This window comes from Euwallacea similis, chromosome 12, assembly GCF_039881205.1.
Source record: "Euwallacea similis isolate ESF13 chromosome 12, ESF131.1, whole genome shotgun sequence".
Classification (NCBI taxonomy): domain Eukaryota; kingdom Metazoa; phylum Arthropoda; class Insecta; order Coleoptera; family Curculionidae; genus Euwallacea; species Euwallacea similis.
Genome location: NC_089620.1, coordinates 2960512 through 2981942, shown reverse-complemented (window position 1 = coordinate 2981942; position 21431 = coordinate 2960512). Strand labels below are relative to the sequence as shown.

At 36.9% G+C, this 21431-nt stretch overlaps 1 protein-coding gene across 1 annotated transcript in view; it reads right to left on the bottom strand.

Annotated features, from left to right (window-relative positions):
• Nucleotides 1–21431, bottom strand: part of LOC136412672 (leucine-rich repeat-containing protein 15-like) — a 133238-nt gene that overhangs the window by 23841 nt on the left and 87966 nt on the right. The gene's annotated exons all lie outside the window — the stretch shown is intronic.

Below are 21431 nucleotides of genomic sequence, written 5' to 3'. Positions count from 1 at the left end.
ATTATCAGACCCATGTAGCATTTCAGACAACAAATTGACTTGCTCGCGTATACCCGAGAGTTCATCATCAAACCAGCAAACACACTTATCACTATTTCCAACTGAGGTCCTCTCAGGGAAAGCAACTCTGGTTTATTCTCTTAGTTCAATTGCTAATTTACTGAATTACTTGAAATCATTTGAATCAATCGATCCAGTCGTAATAAAATCACGATAAACCCTTGGGAGAATTTTATAAAACTGTCGTTTCAGTGTAGGTCCGAAAAGAGTTTTGACGGCTTTTCGGTCATTTCAGTTAAATTGATTTCTAAAAATGTCTCTGAGCCTTTTTTTACGTACAAAAAAATTGAAATAAATTAGAGATTCTGTGCTTGAACGAAACTTTTCTAACACCCGAAAACAAATCGCCTTCGGAGTAGAAAAAATACTTCATATCAAGAACAAACTTTGAAAACGCTGTCTCCTAAGGTCGGTTTTTGACTCGTATATATATTTGTCTTCTAAATCTAATTTTGTCAACCTCAAATGAAGACCGGAACGATAAGTGATATATCCACATTGGAATATCAAATTATGAACTAACCCAATTTTGAGGGTAGCGTACGCGATCTTGCGGCTTTAGGGGAGGTCAGGGCGCGTTCAAGATGAGGGAGACGCAACTAGTAAGAAGTTCAAGTTTGCCAACATATAGGGGAGAATTGTTGTGTATGTGTTATTTTCAAGGGATGATTTTGGTATACTGAATAGTGAAGCGTAACAAATGGAAGAGAAATAATTTAGTTAACTCTCCAATATAAATCCCGCCTGATGCAGCATAAAATGTATTGATGAAACGGTAGGGTGAGTATTATTTAGGAAATAAAGTTGATACATTATAACAGTAACTGAACCTCACGAGCGTTTTGATCAGTTCCAATGTCCAATCAGGATTATTCAGCTTCAATTCTCTGCGATTTCCGATTTTTTGTTTATTGTTGTGATACTATAGGTAACATGATATACTGTAACAATTAATGAATTTGTTTTCGCAGCACTGAACCAAAAAATACCGAACGCGTCGAAATCATTTTTCCATTTTATGACACTGAAAAATGAGTATTTCATGGTTATTTGACTATACTGAAAATGTATCTTTCTCGTAAGGAGAGGCATGGGAAAATATACCTTTCCCGTAAGCGCACGGAAAAGTGCCAAATTCGGGGTCTAATAACGAAAAGTATCAATCATTATACGTTCTGTAATACCGCCACTCTATTGAATTTGAAGCCAGTTTTGGCAGTACTTTTATAAGTGCGTTTCACTAAAATTTCTCCATCATTTTTAAGTGTGCCCTTCAGAATTTCAAAATCCAATCAAATACCTGAAGACATTCTTTGAGAGTAGGACAGGTACTGCCGATTTCTACGTTGAAGAGAAAAAGGTACAAAATTACATTAACGATATTCCTGTTCATTTTGGAAGGTGTCTGCACTAAATTGTCTGGATTATAAAGTAAATTTCTGTTATAATAAATACAAGCTGCAGGCTAAAACGAAATAGCGGGGATTTCTTGCAAAATTGTGTGGTTTAATAATGAAAAATATCGTTGATTACACGTCCGAATGCACTTTCCCGTGCTTACATGACTTCGCATGTTTGACTTCGCCTCACACGGTAAAATGCTATTTTTCGGACTCGTGATGAATTATATTATTTATCTTACATGCATCATAATCCTTGGAGCGGTCTATATTGTTACGGCTAGCGGATGATCACCACGAGTAAAAGACACGGGCAAAAAAGGGTTTTTCGGGATGCGCTCGACAAGAAATTTGTTGCTACTTTTATGCAAGCCAAACATTTTAATATATTTGTTTATGTTAATATTTTCAAATTTTTTGGAAAATTCTGAAATATTCTAGTCACGCGTCTTTAGCTATATAAGGAGACCGTTGCCAAGGGTCAATATTATTTTTCACTCTCAGCTATTCACTTTGAGACTAGTATAAACATAAGAACGCACCCATTGCAATAGGCGATATTAAAGAGGTTGTGTAAATTGTAATTGTGTTTATTTTTCGAGGTAATAAATAGTATTTGCTTTAAAAAGGAGTATACTGATGCACTATGTAATTATGTTGAATTGGTTGTGGTCTAAACTTACTTAATTGACCAGTAGTAATAAAGAGTATCAGCGGAATGAGGGGCTTTCACTCTTTTCACTCCATAAGGACCTAATCCTCCTCTGCCAAACGAACCGTGCTCTTCATGAAGTAGAGTACACTATCCCAGTTAGAAGGTGCCTTCCACAGAACCAAGACGGCTCTGAAAACCTGTAGTGATACTTTGGATGTGTTCGAGTAGGCAAACATATCATTTAATCTAGTGATACAGTTTAATTTTAGTCTTTTCCACGCGCATGTGCTTGACGCGTGGGAAATGTACCTTCTGTTAACCCCCAGGAGTTGTTCAGGTTCGTGGAAACCTGACTTCCTCCCTTGTGACCACCTCAAGTATAGTATTAAAACATTGGGCTGAAAAGCCGTCCTACCGTTTCCCAAGGGAAAACATTTCTTTTCAAAGATATTTCATAATAAATTCCCAGTTCTTAGGAATGTTTACTCTCAACAACGTCCGTGACTCGGAATTTCCTCCTCTAACAGGACGATTGATACGTCTCATCGAAGGAATCCAGTAATTTTTGAATGATTAGTTTAGGCTGGTGTTTGCTTGCACTGTTTGCAGTCCTCAATCCTCCTATGGGAAGCCAAAGCCTCTCTCTTAATCCAAATTGGAACCTTCAACAACTTCAGAAAGGCATTAAGTGCCACATCCGAGGTGATTATGAATGCATCCGTGATGACCAGGCACCACTTTCTTCAGTCTCGCCAACTTTAGCACATAGTATTCATCCATCCTTTCCACCACACCACGAATCCATTAGATGTGCTCTGTCTGACTAACGGAGTTAAAGGTCAGCGTAGCATATGGAATTTCAGGACCCGCGTCTTTTCCACTGTCCTGCGCTGTTGCCGTATCAGTTATATTGTCTTTTGACTAAGAAAAATATGGTTTTTATTTGCAATTTATACGCTTTCTTGAGACTGTCCCATTTTTCCCGTAAATAGATCTAAAAGCGATTTTGCCGCCTCTGTAATACTGATACTAACATTAATTGGCTTTATTTTTCCTTAATCTGGGCTGCGCGCCTCTAGACGCATTAAAGGAACTTTATAACGTAGTTTTATAACTCTCGTTAGAAATTGGATGTCTTTCCGACTCTTTTATAACTTATTTGCATTTTGCGAAAGTTTCCGCATTTAACATAATCACCATCGCCTGGCGGCAGTCTTCATACATGTCTTAATTTTCTGCATTTTTATTACATAAAGTAAGATTTTTTCAGAATAAATTTCCCTTCACTTGAAGAATAAATTCATCCAAGAAGGAAAAACTCCAACTTTTGCATTTGCGCGAGGGCAGGTTTCATATTTTTAAGGGCCCTGGTAAAAAGGGTTTGGGGATATTAATAATACATTTCGGGGAGTGGGCATAAGGGCACGAAAAGAGGGAAAAGATGTCTGTTTTTGAGTTGCTTAAAAATCTAATTAGAGGGTAGAAGTTGTAACGGTCTCGGTAACAAAAATTTATTATTTACGAAGTAAATTAGGGTTTGTTATTACTGTCGAGGGGGTTGGGCATTCAGATTTTTGTAAAATTTGCCTCCTGCGGCTTTTAACCTCCTGGTACGATCGATAGCCCAAAGAGATGAGCATGATAAGAAGTTCCCTCCAAGAAAATTATTCTATAAAGTTATAAAACCTTTCGAAACGAAGTAATATCAGTTCGATTTAGATAAGTAAAGTAATATAAAGTTGAAGCTACCAATTTAAAATTGGCCTGAAGGGACTAACTTACTCAATTGGTGCTATCTCTGATAAAACACAAGTAGAAATTACCCCGATATTTTGACTTTTCCGGCCGTTTGCACGTTTAATTTATGAACTTGGGGGCTCAAGGCAAAACGGGAGAGAGTTTGATTGTTACCAGAAAAAGATAAGGAGCTCTTGATTGTCAAGTACAGACATGCTTACCCACTCTAGTACCACATAACGAATATGGAGGATTCTATTAAATAATAGTTCTAAATATAGGCTGATTCTCCGAAGAAAGCTCAAGCTCGGTACGACAATGTTATTACAACATAATTTATAAAATGTATTCACCCCCGTCGGAGCGGTGAAAGGAAAGGGGGTTGGAGGAGCGCGGGGATGAGAAAGAAAATGTCCGCCAGCCCCCCAGAAAATCCATCACGTCTCGCAATTAAGTCGAATTCAAATTTTATTCATTATAAATTACCATCGGCGTATAAAACGGGAACGCTTCTTTGAGCGAGGATGGAAGAAACGCCAATTTAAACTTTCTACTTTAAGTTTTATTGCTTGTAACGAGATCCAGAGGCGGGGAGATTGTGACAAAGGTCAAATTTCTATGGAGGTACACTTCTTTTGCACACATGCTTTTTCCGGTAATTTTTCTATACGTTTTAACTAAACTTTCATACAATACCTTATACCTCAATAGACGATGAGATTTTCAAGAAAAAACTTCAGGTTCTAATGATATATTTGAGGGGCTTTATCATATACTGAGTGTCCCATGCAAACGCCATGTGGCTCTATTTTTATCTTCGAAATGGTATGAGCTAAGACAACAATTAAACTAGAAAAAAAAAGATTTTGATAGGTCTCTTTGACGTGTCTTTTACAAGATTGCCAAATTGTTTTCAAGTTTTGAAATAGGGTGGAAAATGACCCGGAAATTGATTAAATTTGTATTGATATTATATGTGTAGCTTGTACATTAAAGAATATCAGTCAAACCCTTTTTTTCTAAGAATCTAAAATTCAACGTAAATTTCGAAAATTTTAATAAAATTTAGACATTTCATAGATGGCTAAGGGAAATGGCAAAAAATTGATATTTTTGGAATGAAAAAGATATATTCTATTTTCAAAAAAAGTTTTACAAAGTGTTGCAAAAAATGAGGTTGATGATTCGTCAATTTCTGAAGCTCATTTAATTTGTTTACAGCCTCACAAAATAATGGGGATGAAATTGCACAACTTTGATGAAGCTGTATGACAGGGATAAAAATTTCTATATTTTATTTCTAAAAATTACTGTTCTTAACCCATAGTGTAGAGGAATATTTAATTAATTGGTTTAATTTATAACAGAGGGCCACAAAAAGTTTACAACATTTACAAAAAATATTAATTATTAAATTTTCAGTAACGAAACATCGGAAAATGTGCATTTGTAGTACATGGTTGTATTTTGTAAAAGGGGTTTCTCATTAACGATTAAAAAATCCAGGTTCATATTTATGATAAAAACCGATGTCTTCAGTTTCAATCATTATGATGAGGCAGTAATACCCTCGCAAAATGGAAGAAATGTTAAATATTCTGTAACCAATTTTTGATAAAATACACAGTATTGGAAATTAAAGTTTTCAACCAATTTTCTGTTTTCCGTAATATCTCGAAAACTAAAAGTAAAATGGCCATACTGCAAACACTATATTAAAGAGCTTAAAACATTGTACCCTATTGTATAATTTAGCAACTTTATGGATAAATATGTGGAGCTCTAAATCCTAAAAGTAGTTCCACAAATGGGAGATGCAGTATTTCGCCAATCTACCTCGTGGACGAGTGAACGATGCCGGAAGCAGTTGGGATTGCAGCAAAAATACTGAAAGATTCCGAACAAAATAAGAACATGACTTTTCAGGTTGGTTGACAAATTCTGCAACAAGATGCTCATTCTTCTCTATACGAATCGAAGCCCAATCAAAGGTTCCATACAATACACAGGTTGTACCAGGTTTTGTGAGCCCTAGGAATCGTTAGAAAAACGTATTGGAAGTTGCTCATGAAAACACAAATCTAAATTTTTTTCTTCATAAAAATTAAATTTTTATATATCTTTTTGGTTTTTAATTCATAATTTCTACAATGTTTCAAGTTTAATGTTGAAAGTTTTTATAATTACTACTGATACACACATGTACTTACCACAACAGAGATCTTAAAAATTGCAGCGTGAGCCTATGGTGGTTATTTTTACACCACTGGCTGTTGACATGCCGAAATTTCGTTTCGGAGGTATTTTACCGAATAAAATATGATTCAAAACATAATAATCAAGTTGAGTAGTAACGGAAGCTGTGCAAGAAGTCGTATCCATTACAGTTTGGGTGGTCCAGCGACAGTAACTTCACACCAAAAATTTTTAACTCTTTGCTAAAATTTCGCAAATTACAAGGCAACTTTTTGTCGAAAAGCTGCTTTGCATAGTCCACTATTAAATTTCTCCCATCTCCATTAATTAGCAAGACCAAAACTTTTGAGTTGCCAAGCTAACAAAATAAATAAAGTTTACTTCTTTGGTAGAATTTCTGCTCCGGCCGAAACAGTGCCGTGAGGGAAATTTCTAATTTTAACAAATATTCATTCATTTCAATTAAATTTTAATCAGCCCCACTGCGAGTTTCCAATTAAACTCTTAAAATAATAATTAAGTTTTTACTTTCTCCCAATTTCCTACGGAACTGGGAACGCCCAGGACGGTAATTGAAAAGAAACACTGAAATTGAGCATTTATACTGATGAGAAATATGAAGTTTATAGATGCTGGGGAAACGCTGGATTTCACAAAGCAATGTATCTCACAAACATCTTGCCCGGTGAAGCATAAGATGTTCTTTAATGGAATTAAAATAATAACGCATTTTCTGTTGGTGCCACGTAAGTTTACGCAACAACTCTTACATATAATGCATATAAGAGTGAAGGATAGACGCAGTAAACTATACATCACTAATAATTCTAACTTCAGTGCTATAGCTGACGTTCTTGTGAGACACACCCTTCTTTGACTTAGTAGAGTATCAAGTTCCTTTTTCTACAACACCGCACCCTTTAGAAAGTGATAAATTTCATTAAATTAAATGGATAAAAACCCTTTCTTAGCGGTTGATATCAACGGAACGACGACGGTGGGGATCCTTAATTGAAAATCGATACACCCCAAATGTCGCTCTGGTTTCGGTTTTATTCTTTCGGGCCCATTCTTAATGTTCGCCAAGAAGTTTTGGGAATGATATACGAGTATTTACACTCGGCATATGGTTTGAGGAGCTTTGTATTCTATTAACGCCCTAGAAATAAAAAAAAAAATTTTTTTAACATTCATGTTAAATAGAACTTTCCTTCTCATTTGGAGGAGGAAAATGGCACTTTTGCTCCCCAAGGAGGAAAGAGCTGAACTGAAATGTACTTGAAAGCAAAAGTATTTTCCCCCTAAGGGTAATAAACACGCAATAGGTATTTGCACAACAAAGCAAGAAAGTGCTACTTTTACTCCCGCTGGTCTTTGAAGCTAATGGTTGCGTACCGTTTGTTCAAATGACGATTTTTGATTTATGAAGTGGAACATCAGTCCTGGAAAGTACTAGTGCACACCTCTGGAGGAAAGTGCCTTTCACTCCCTTCACTACCAGTATCGGTCGTCGTGCCTCAAACTATTCCCAGGAGTAAGAGTAGCAGTTTCCTTCCTTGTTGTGCAAATAACTGTTTTAAAGTAGTGGGAGAAAACATTGAGTCAAAGTTTCTCGAAATTTCTTGAAATTGCGCTATTTTTGTTGTGTAATTACTATAGTTCTGGATCATCCCACAGAATATGAACGTACATACCTAGTGCTTCCAAAGAGAAAATACACAACGCATCTACATCTCATAATTTTCTTATTATAACAAGAAAGTCGCAACGACCCGCGTTATTTACGTAACTAGTTAGGAAACGCACAGTTTTGCGTACCGAGTGAGATACTGCGGGACGAGAGGAGTGAGGTCCCGCACTACGACACAAGTTACATTTCTAATTTACTTAATAAATGCGGAAAATGATGCTTTACCGCATGCTCATTTCAGTTGCCAGCAATCGAATACTAAGGCGATACTTTTGCATGTGTTAAGTGTGTGTAAATTTGATTGTCTTCTGTGAGTTTAGTTAAATATTAACAAAAGATACTATCTTTACATGCACAGGTGTAGCAAAAAGCCCCATCGTACGCACGTAAATGTCAAATTCCCTAGCAAGTTTTGACACTGACCTATGTGATTTTTATTTGCGTGCGGTAAAACAGTTTACCGCCCACCTGCGGTAAAGTATTATTTTCGGCACTCAAATACATATATGCGTTAAAGCCAGTTTTTTTATTAGTTCCATTATCTGTTTTAGTTTGTGGCTATTTATACTCAATTTCATCTCGATCTATCTATAAAATCCATTTTGTAATCAATGAAATAACCGCAAAATAGATTTGTTTGGTAAATACCATATTACAGAATTTGTTCACAATGATGGATGATGATGGAATTTAGGTAGGATTTGTATCAAAGTTACTCAGAAAGTGTTTGCTTCGAACAATTAGATGTATGATATTGAATTTCACTCGTCATTCTCCTTCTCACATAACCTAATCATGCCAAGTAAGAAAAGCTCATTAAAACGAAACAGTCAAACCCTCCCTCTTTCTTTGATTCTTTTCCTTCCCCCTTCGCTCGTTTAAATAAATTTAATTAAAATTCGAGAATGGCAAGGTATTTCGCAATCTAAAAGCTTTATATAATTCTTGAAATAATTCAAAACGAAAGCGCGAGAGAGCGTCGGCCATCTTAGGACTCTTTTCAACCCCTTTTTACACCCCCTCGGGACTCAGGACTGTATCGCCTGGTTTAGTCTGGGGTGTCCATGACACCGAGGTAAAATATCACTTTCCTTGCCTACGAAAATTCAATTAACAATGATATTGACCTCAAAAAAGGAATTTCAATTGTCGAATTTTATAAATGCTATGGAATAAATTACTAAAGAATGGGAAATTTGCTCCATTGTCGCGGTTTAAATGAACCTTTGATCTTTTCATGCATGTGAAACTTAGTTCAGGTTATTTAAGCTCCATTTTATATTCAGTTATGGACAAGTATAATTTGGATACAGCTATATAAGGCATCCCGAAAACATGGCTACAAATAAGTATCTTGTGCAAGGAAATAAAAAGTTAGAATTATTCAGTTATAATATGTCTTATGCAAAACTTGCTTGCTTTCATTATGCAAAGTGTTTTTTTTTTAGATTGGGAATCAATTTCGCAATTTTTGTTACACAAGCTTGAATTTTATCACAAGAGTCATTTTGGGTGCGACAAATTCATATAAAATACTCTAAACTATTTGACATCATACACAAAGACTCCTGTCTCTAACAGTTTTTGAGATTTTTGCAAATCAAATTTTCAGTGCAAATCTGTGAAAATTCATGGATAAAAAAACTTACACACCCTGTAGAATGAAAGTAAGCATCTTTTGTGGATGGCATCATGTCTAGCTGAATCTCTTTATTTTTTATCCACTATTATAGCACTATTATTATTATTATTAGGTGTACAACTTTGCTTCCGCCGTTTTTTTTCCGAATTTCGCGATTTTATTGTAAAAAACTAATTATACCTTTAGGATCCAAAGTATTGTCCATCGCTGGCCACTACTTTCTCCCATCTTTCGGGCAGCATACGAATCCCGTGTTGAAAAAATTGGACATCTTTTGAAGCGATCCACGATTCTATCCAATTTCTTACTTCTTCATAAGACCGGAAGTGTTGGTCAGCTAGCCCATGTGCCATGGATCGAAACAAGTGATAATCAGAAGGAGCTAGGTCAGGAGAATATGGCGGGTGGGGTAGGACTTCCCATTTCAATGTTTCCAAGTATTTCTTGACCACTTGCGCAACATGGGGTCGAGCATTATCGTGCTGCAAAATCACTTTATCATGTCTCTCGTTGTATTGCAGCCGTTTCTTTTTCAATGCTCGGCTCAAACGCATTAATTGGGTTCGATAAAGAGCACCTGTGATTGTTTCAGTTGGTTGTAACAGCTCATAATATATTACGCCGAGTTGATCCCACCAAATACAGAGCATGATTTTGGAACCATGAATAGACGGTTTGGCCGTCGACGTGGAAGCATGGCCGGGATATCCCCAAGTCTTTTTGCGTTTGGGATTATCGTAATGAACCCATTTCTCGTCCCCAGTCACAATACGATGCAGAAATCCCTTCCGTCTTTGCCTTGCAAGCAACTGTTCACAAGCGAACAGACGCCTGTCAATATCTCTTGGTTTCAACTCGTACGGCACCCAATATCCTTGCTTCTGAATCATTCCCATGTCTTTGAGGCGTTTTGAGATTGTTTGTTGAGTCACTCCCAATGATTGTGCCAATTCTTGTTGACTTTGACACGAGTCTTCGTCAAGGAATGCTTCCAAGTTCGCATCTTGGAAAACCTTCTTTCTTCCACCGCTATGTTGGTCTTCGACGTGAAAATCACCATCCTTGAAGCGCTGAAACCACTCACGACATGTCCTTTCACTAATAGTGGCTTCCCCATAAGTATCTGAGAGCATTCGATGAGCCTCAGCAGCAGATTTCTTCATATTGAAGCAGAAAAGTAAAACCTCCCGCAAATGACGAGAATTTGGCTCGTACACTGACATTTTCAATTGCGAATAACTTTATGATGAAGACACAAATAGACTAATATTTTTATGAGGTTATGTTAACAGGTGCCCAAGGCTCCTGCATGCCCACATGGGGTTATTTATTTCGATCATTACTTACCGCTACATACATCTATTCAAAAACGGCGGAAGCAAAGTTGTACACCTAATATTATTAGCTATTATATTATTATACTCATTTGTGCCAATGTTTCTAAGATACCTTGGACAAGGCAAAGCATCTTTCTCTATATGGACGTAAGTTTTGCCTCCCTCAAATTCCTTTAACCTTCCAACATAACACATTGCCTTAATAACCAAAAGAATTTTTCGAAGTTCTGTTTCGTGGTTATACATTTAACATTGTGCTAATCCTATAAATCCACTGAAGTAACTAAATTAAAATCGGAATTAAATAAAATCTAATGTATCATTTCCACAGTTCCCGGACTAAAACCCACCCCATCTTTCCATGCTTTTTCCGTCGACGCAATTTCGTTTCCCTTTTGTCTTTAATTTCCATGGCCGCCTTCTTTTTGCCCTCTTAATTCCACCCTCGTTTTTACTTTGAGGGGCGAGCGAGCCGCCCCCTTTCCCCCCAGCATCCCTCCCGGTCCTTCTTTAGGGGATTGTTCGCGGGTCCGTATTGATTTTGTTCTTATATTTTTAATGGCGGACGGGAGTCTTATTAAAACTTGAAACGCTCTCAAACTTCCGTTTTAGATGGGAGCTACTTTTCATATTATTCGTGGAGTAGGTACTCCAGTACTTTTGACGATGTCGTTTCTAGTTTCCGCAGTAAAACTTTAGTTTGTTAGCCAGGAAATTTCATATTATGGGAAAACGAATTGAGTGGACTTTTTGAAGTTTCTAAATACATATTCTATAGAAAGCTCGATGTTTTTTAGGAAATGAGAACACATTAGAAGACTCTCTACTTACAGTAGTACCAAGTAACTTCATATACAGTAACTCAAGTAACTTAACATACATATGTGTTAAAACATCTATAACGGTTATTTAGAGCTAACCATTTGTCAATGGATTAAAGATAAATCGACGATAGGTTAACTCAGGTTAGTTTAAGACAGCAAAATAATTTCTAATGAGGAATTCAACCTCTACTGAAATTCCAAAAAAAAGCTTTTCAGTCTTTTAATAGGAGCTAAACGGCCAGGAAAAATGGTTTTTAGATTTAAATACTTAGAAAAATGTAAAGTTAGTCAAAACCTTATAAACATCATATTTTCCGAAACTATTATTGAACGAATGTTGGACTCTTTATATGCTCTACATAGCATGATTTTTACTTCGTGAAGTAATGAGAAAATGTCTGAAGTTGGATTTATTTTCTCTGAATTTTACTTCAAAGTTAGGAAAACGACTTGCTCTTTCTGATTCTGATTCTGAGATATAAAACAAGTTCACGATTATTATATTTTCGTATACAGAGGGTTCCTTTAACATTTCAACGTTTTTTTCAAATGAAAAGTAAGTTCTAAGAAGATAGGTAAGATCTAAAATAATATAGCAAGTTGTTATTTATGAAGATTAGTAGATGTTGCTGATGGTGTTGTGATAGGAATGTTCGTTGAAGATTCGCAATGCAACGGAAACTTCTCATTAAGGTTGAGTAGCAGGCAAGTCTGTTATCAACAAACATGTTATCGATGGATTTTTAAAAATATCTGTCAGAAATCAATAAGTACCTGTGTTAGTTAAAAGATAAAATGTTAGTGAGTTAGAAAATGTTAGTTAAGAAAACACCATCTGACCACCTTAATAAATAATGACTTTGGCCATCGCGTATGGCCCATTAAAAGAACATATTGCTTTGAAATTTCTATAGCTCATGATAAAAGCGCTATGTATAAAAAAGGTAAATATAGAATGAAATCGACAATTTGCCAAATTTGGGGCTTCAGCAACATTCACTAAACTTATTTCTGTAAATCACTGAGTATCGTATCGTAATCATATCTTTTAGTGTCAACATCATCAGAATCGTAACACAATAAATCAAGTGAAATTATTAACACCATTTTCTTCAAATTCACTTTCCTGCCAAGTCAAGGCTCGTCAAGAAGACGAGACACATTCCGAATGCGATACTGAATCGCAATTTTAATCACCCACATTACACAAATATCAACAGCAATCATATCAATATTAACCCGAGCAAACACTTAAGAACTTCACACGAGAGCTTATAAAAATATACTGACCATTTAAAAATCAGAGTAGGACGGAACACCTGGCAAATAAGTTGAAAGTCTCAAATATGTCACACGTTCAAGAAAGGGTCAACACCAATTTTCTACTTTTTTTGTCTGGCTTGCACGACTCGTGCATTACATTATACCAGGATGGTCAAAAAAGTACATTAAGGGCGTCACAACGGCGTCCTTCCATGCATCTCTTGGGCAAGTCGGAGTGATAAATGAACTCTTAGTACATTGTCGGCTGAAATAGTTAATTTTGATTAGAGTTAGTAGGTACCTCATAGTCTTTAATTTTACTATAAATATTTTACTTTAAATTAAAGAACGGAATTCTAGTACTCCTTGTTTGAACGCCTTTAATAAATCTCCACCAAAATCGTACGCATATACCTGCAGGCATGCATACATTAAGGAGAAGGGGGTTGAAAAAATTGTTCCGACAACTGCTCAATCCTACCGGTCATTTGAAAACTGGACAAACCGGTCTTGGCCATTATATCAAGAAATGGTCATTTTTATTTTTTAATTGAGAGGGTCGCTCTTTATTTTCCGGGCAAATGACGTGACCTAACACCACCCTTAGGACTTAACACGTGGGAAAGACCCGACGGCGATGGTCCCATTTACTTTTTAATAGCTGTCTGTTCAATTATTTCATTCACTACCAGATTTGACTGAGACTGCATCAGTCTGGTAAGCGTTTCAGGGAAGATGATGAGTATGGAAGCATGATAAAAATATGGAGTTGAGACAATTCGAAAAACTGGTCATATTAATATACTACACTTTATTAGATAAATTTTTATAATCGGGATAGATGTGGTCTTCTTATTGTCCATGAACACTTTATTGTCATGCAAACACCTAAAGACACTAAAGAGGCCGGATGCACTATGACGATCAGTTAATTTGGACCACAATGCTATGTCCATAGTGATAACTATAGACGCCAAAGCATATGTCTTTCCGATGGATTTAATCGCATAAAAATTTATTTCGACTCTATGTCTAGCATAGAATACCACACCAAGCACCACTACATAACACCTACACCGAACAGATGCTCAAAAATACTTCCTTTCATCTTCTATTGAACATTCTGCATTTGGTAAATTTATAGTCAGTCAATAGCACTAAGTTATCAACACTGAAAATCTCTCAGTGAGTGTTCCAAAGGCTGCTGGACACACAGATTTCACAGGGCGTGTAGCTATTTTGCAAAAATACTTATGATAATTAGGAGTTAACAAGACTTTTGAAAAACGTTAAAAATTATCAGGTCCGCATAAAAAAAATAAGATGATGACGATTCTGAAAATCCGAAACGTCACATTAAAAATCTAATGGCATCATTGTCTAGAGGAAAAGGCCTATGGTGTATTATTTATTTTTTAAAATACGTACTCAAGAAAAAAGAAAAACATTTGAGTAAATATCGAATTTCTTAGAATATTTTCGTAACCAGTCGGGATTTGTTTAACATCAAAACGTGCTTTTGTTGGGCTTATTTCAATTTAATTGACTTTGTGCCCATTATAGTTTTCAATGTATGGAAGGGTACCCACCCAAAGACTTTCCGAGGTACAGGATATTAATTTTTTTCTATTCTTTTTTCATATGTGTGTCTGTTTTTGAGACATTTGGCTTAATTCTTTATGATAAGTAATCCAGCCTGTATGGCTAAACTTCTTAAACTTTTCAAGATGGCAAGGTGATATTTTTCACTATTCCGAATACAATCATTGAACATTTCAAGAACTTAACAACGTTTGGACTATTCTGCCAGCTGCTTTGCCAAATTGTTTTATGCAGAGCATCGAACTGGTCATTAAATTCCCCTCAATTTTTGCCATTTAACCATTTTTCTAGCTCTAACAGTTTTCAAGATACCCATACACGTAGGCCCAATTTGGGTTACACTGTTTATATACTAGATCGTCATCATGCTCAACATAGTTTCCCCTAGCACAGATAGCTAGGGAAGAAAGTAGTGGTTATTCTTCCCAGGATCAGGCTTCACTTAGCAAGCTTTTTCTGATCCACTGACTGTTCATTTTAGCATCTTCTAGTGTATCATTTAGTCCTTGGTTCGCTTGTATTAGTGTTGGAAAAATATGCTTCCGCTCATGCTTAAATTCCTACAAAAACTTTCTACCTAGTGTTGTCAGTAATTAGCATTACCACTAAAAAACAGGTGAATTAGCAGACGCTATATTCTATTCAGCATTTTCAGCTAGGTAATTATCATAAAAGGCAAGGTGCAGACAAGCCCTTTGTGCAGCATCCCTTTTTCGACACGCGAACAGGTAGGTACCCGATTCATTCATCTCACGAGAGGGTGATTATAAAGGGTCACTTTTTGTAAGTGAAAAAACAAGTTAAATTCAAAACAAGAAATTTAATTTTAAAACCACGAGAAATGAAACGCAATCGCGAGTTCCATATTCGAAGGAACGAAACCCGGAGTTATTCCCCGGAAACAAATGCTGAAACAAAGTATAACAGAAAACCGAAAACAATAGACAACGAAATGTCGCCGCCTGGCTCGATTTTAAAAACACATGTACGCGATTCACATGCAAATGTTTTCCTCTGTTTATCAAGAGACCCGTGGCGTGTCCGCGTCCGCCGTCGAGGCGCTCTTTTGTTTTCCCAGTCATTTAGCTTTTCTTGGTCTTCCTCTTCGTTTGTTTCTGTAGTGTCCTCGTCTTTGTTCGACCTTTTGTTTCCGAGCACAGGAGGCCGTAAAAGCATGACAAGTTTCACCTTATATCTGCGGTTTTACGCATAGTACTAACTCGATCGTCGATGGAAATATTAAATAAAACTTTGTTATTGAGGAAAAGTGTAGGGTATCATCTTGCGAACGCAAATATGTACTTATTCCTCGGCGTATAAATTAATTCCATGAAATCAGGTCAGTCTTTTGTTCGGGCCTTGTTTCAAAGGCGGCCCAAGAACACAAAAACAGCCAAAAAACAAACGACGAAATACAAAATTACACCCTTTCTCTCCATAAATTAAAACCAGGCTGAAACGAAAGGCTGTGTGTGCGACAAAAACAAAAGACTGTCTTTGTCCCGGCCATTTTGTTTTTGCTCCACTTAGTTGATTTAATGAGCCAAAATACGCAATTTCTTATTTAAAGGCTTTCCGTCTTCTTTCACATGTCTTGCGAGAGTGTTTTTCGGTCTCTACTCCTTTGAATTGGATAATTTCAAGCATCCCTTTAGCTTTGTCTAAAAGAATGCTGTTATAAAAATTGTTTTGAATGTTAAGAGGTAGTTTGAATGGAAAGTTTCATGAAAGTAAATCCGAAAGTGACCGTTACAGAGAGACATTTAGCCGCACAAACTTTCCCATGTGTTATTGCAAGGGACACTCGAGACCCTTTAGTCGCAAAGGAGCTATTAAAGGAAAAGGTAGAAAAATTTACATACCAAACCAGTTTGACCGCTCGAACCCTTTTGGTCAGCAATAGAAAACTGGCGGTTTTTTACCCCCATTATTTGTCCCTCGGGCATTCAGATTTAAAGAAAACTCTATCACTTTTAGATCTTACATGGGAAGGGTTGTGCACGTATTTCATGAGGGTTGCATTCTCATGTGGCACTGTGTAGTTTCGATTATAAAGCGTCTAAAATATTATTTTAATATTCGAAATTTTAATACGTTTCATCAAAACTTAAATTAAACGATAATTTAAACTTAAATTTAACTTTACTTTAGAAATTAAAGTTTTGCTCTAAACTACGGTAGGACAGAAACTAAAAGACAATTTAAAACGCTCCTCTCTCTCCCCCCTCCTTAGCAGTGTTTGAGACCTATCAGTATCTCCTATTCTCATAATCACGCCACAGAGATGTTCGTAGTAAGCGGAGATGTTATTTCAATCTATAAAAAATTTTATGATGTTATGACAGCAACTCTTTTGCCCATATAAAAATAACGGATACTGAAAATGGCCGCAGTTGACAAATAAGTGAAGGTACAATTTCAGCAAATGTCAAATTTGGTTATGCATATGTCGAATTTCTAACCTCACTCATTTATCAGATTTGACCACTGTCATTGTCGATTAATCGTGAAAGGAACATTTGAATTTCATAACTAGCCAAGATTTTTAATAAGTTGGAATAACATATTATAATACATGGACTTTGTTGAGTTTGCCACCGAATCGCAGGCGAGGTCAATAATTCCAGCTAGCAAAGTAACATGCGTTATTTTCGAGTTTTGTATAAAGGTTTTTCTACGACTTGCTGCTGTTTCCCCGCAAACTGACTAAAATCCTAATTCTACCATATTTCAGAAATAACGTTGGTTTCGTTTGTATTCCGAAATCCTAAAAGATCATATATGATTCTCATGAAAATGCCAAGACATCAGCGCAAACGTGTTGTTAACTGTTGCTACGACTGGCAAGATGTTGCATTGTTACCGAATCAAAAGCGATATTGAAATATTCTCGATTTTCATGTACTTTTATTTTTCATGGGTTGCTCAAGCAGCAATGAAAAAATAAGCTTATTTCCTACCACCTCGTATCGGTATTTCCAGCAAACGAGGCAAAATAAACAAATAACTCACCTATGGCTCGTGTGAAAAAGTCATATTCATAAGAAATGAACAGTCAGTCTTTTAGCAAAAAAATATTTCTATGGGGTTTACGTCCAGGACGAATACCACCCTCTAGACTTAACTAAACTTATTTGAAAAATTTTACTGTTTAAATCCTTACGCCGAGTTGTTGAATCACGACTTAAGCTTCGTTCGCGTAATCCCGACCCACGTAAATATTGACGTTCATAAGAAATGTATTCAGCACGATATGCAGCAATCTTAAATAGACTAACTCCTTATGTACATATGTGTATGTGTAAAATATGAGAGACATTAGGTTTATGAAAGCCATACTTACAGCAACTCGACTGAAGTTAAAGTATGCTAGATGTTATTCCAACTTATTCAAAATCATGCAGTACCACGGGTGTCAACTGTTTTTCCCTTATATAAATAACAAACAATAAGAAATAAGATAAAAAATAAAATCAGAGACTGAGTGTCTCTGTCTATGTGTATGCACCACACGATAGATAACAAACTTATTATTGGATTGGACTGTAAAGGGTTCTTTCCAACACTGTTTTACTGCCATAAACTGGTTCATTATAGTCCTAGTACAATAAAGCAGATGAAATATGTGTTTATTGTGGAGCTCACTATGACTGAATATTAAATATAATGATAGGCAATCAGTCTATGGCCGAGCGAGCTTACGAGTTAGTCAATAATTGAGTGATTTGAATATGTTAAATGCGTACGCATTACCTACAATGGTTTATGTCTAATTTCATGTTAATTTGTTAATAATTTTTATAGGTCAAAATTAAAATACCTCTGAAATACCTTAATCGCCAGTTAAAATAAATTTATGGCCGTTAACTTAGGGTCAGTCAGGCACAGAAAATGCATATGTATGTTACGTATCTCATTTTCCTACGCTCATAAATGCAGCCGCTTTATTGTACTAGGACGATAATGAACCACTTACGTTCGCAAAATAATATATTATAAATAGTCGCTTAACATCAAATTGGACGTAAATTAACTCTATTCGACAAAATAGCTCATTAACATATTGTTTTCTAATGATGTAAGATCATCAACCCAACAATTGTCACCTTTACTAGGTGTTATTTCGGCACGTGCGCATTAATTCAAAATTTGACCATCACTAAACGGAGTACGTCTCAATGGTCAGTGTTGGAAACGAAAAAAATTGTGGACATTTTAATAATGGGCCGTACCATCTATTGTTCCTTTAGTCCTTAGCTCACCTGGCTTGTTACGCGCCCTAACCCCAACAACGCTCTTTGCAACAACACGCTATTAATATGCATCGCCAAGCTAAATATCTCCAAAACAGACGCAAATTCACAAACGACACAAATTTACTTTTTAGACGTCATCCCATTCTTACCTAAATATCTCCCCCGAGTCCCTTGATAAATTCGCGAGAAAGGCGATACAGTGACATTAAGGCAAAAGGGCTAAAATTTTAAGAAGGGCGGCTTTATATTCCTTCTGCATGGTAATGGCGAGGCATTTTATTTCGCCCCCTTCATCCCGCAGCCCGATCCTCCGGGAGAGTTTCGAGGGCTTAAGACGACTCTTCGAAGACGATGATATTTTTCACGAGGGGGTGGAATATAGCCCTTCTTAAAACGGCATTTGTTCCGGTGAGGTATTGATTAGTTAGAGGGGGTTAGAGTGAAAAATTACTTGGCATGGAGAAAGAGACAATCAGCGTTAAAGGTAGACTATACAGTGCGATTTTTGTAACGTGCAATATAAGGGTTCACGTGGTAAATTTTTAATCCTATGTTCCTTGCTAACCTCTGAAACTTGGGGAAACTGCTAAGTTCATGCTAATAAATCAATTGAGACAAAACTTGCAAATAGCGCATGGTCTTTTCACCCTCGTTATATTATAAGCATGTCACCTCAAACTGAGATATCAATTCAACATACTGAGGGTGCAAAAAGATTCAAACGCATGCTTGTTCGTGGTTTAGTTTGTCCAAGAAATCGTCCACTGAAGGACGATTAAGTGAATTTGCGAACGCAGACTTTGCGCACGCGAAGAACAATTAAGGCTGCTTTGCGCCCTGAAATGGAAGGCTGAACTTCTAGTGCCAGACCTGTAGCCGTTAACATAATCCCAGAATTCAGAATCTGCCGATTTGTTTCGATCGTGTTCTGAAAGAAGATGTAGATCGTGGGACCTCTAGTTACAATCTGTCTGTTCTGTTACAGATATTCTAATCGTGCATATTGGTCCACCAGCTGTTACTCAGGTCTTCCAAAAGCTCCAACTCCTGCAAGCTGTTACTCTAGGTCCGTTATCTATCTTCAGGAAGATCAACCGGTATCACCCGAACTGGAACCACCAGTGCCAGTTGTGTCCCGGGTGCCGGACACCAGTCATACATCTAGATATCGATACATGTAATTTGATCATTGAGAGCATTATTTCTTTTACAAGGCGGAAAAGTCGATTATTTTCTGCCACAGAGATATTCTTGAAGGAAGTTAAGCTCAATAGATTTATTGGCCTCATTTCAGCTCTGCGTTTAATCAATTCGAGCACTCTTAAGACCAGTTCCTGGAAATCCTATTAGAGCTCGTCAGTTCGGTTCATCTCGAGTCAATTAAACGCAAGCAGAAATCGGCACTATCCGCGGCAAATATGTTGGGCCTGCAGGAGAATGTCCAACAAACGCCATCTGCCGTATCCTTTCTGCTGCATCTCTGCCGAATCTTTGAGCAGTAGGACTTTGTTCACAGGGCCGGCATAGAACCGGGAGTGATGAAGACGAATTCAAACAGTCGTAGGAATAATCTGAGAGTATTAAGATCTATTTCGACTGAAAGTTGCACGCTTTAATTGTAAGACGAACCGAGTCTAAAACGGGATTAAAATTTTAACGCGTGATTTCCTATGTTGCGCCGCTAAAACGCACTGTGTAAGGGTTGAATTCAATGTCCGTCGACAGCTGGACAGAAGTCGACGATTATGGCCGGCGGCACACGTTGCACATTCAAAATAATGCATTGGTCAAACCGGTTATCCAGTAGGCTGCTATGACCAGAAAGGGTCAACGCTAAGGATCACTCTCCTAGAACTCGGCTTCCGAAGAATTATTTATGTGCAAGTTGCGAAAACTTCATTTTATAATCTGTGTTCGATGCCACGGAGGAGGGCAATAATAATATCTTAAGGTATTTAAATGAATAAGTCGTTACCCATCCACACCACTGACGTTTAAATCTTCACTAAACAAAGATGGCCGCCTTAAAACTAACCTCAATTTATCAATGTCTTCAAGATAAGGCCGCACAATAGAGTGTGTAAAACATCCTTTTGTTTCCAGTTATACGCAAAACAAGGAACACTGGCTGCCGCTAAAACAAACAATGTTCGTACAATGACCAGGGACCTTACATCTATTATACAATGTTTTGTTTTCCTATTTTATGTTTCCTTTATCGCGTGCTCTTAAGGGTTGCGGATTTTCTTGCTTTTATTACCTCCCTGTCGCGGTTTCAGGCTCGAAGAGTGGAAATAGAACACATCAATTTGATTTAGAATAGCAGCACGCATACACATAGAGTGAAGGACATAATGGGCCATTATTTGGCAAACTTAGTATATCCATTTTCGATGCGGCTGTACCCCTATCCACCCATTAAAAAGTTTTCCAGCCCTGCCTAGAGTTTTAATAGTTTTCAAAGCGGAAAATATGTGATTAAATTTATTCTGTGTATACAGGGAGGCTCTAAATTCAAATTGAGCTATAACAAAAAATTCATATGAAAATGGATCCCCTAACGGCACGGCATTTCATCACAGGGTTAAAACTGTGAGTGAGATCCCTTCGTGGTGCATTTGGATTGAGCCTCTTCATGTAGCTCGAACAATTACTCATTTACCTGGTCATTAAAAAAATACTTCTCCAACGAGAAATTTGATTAATTAAATCACTTAATTTTGACATTTAAAGGTCTATGCTCAAGTGATCTCACGTGACAGTTGTCGA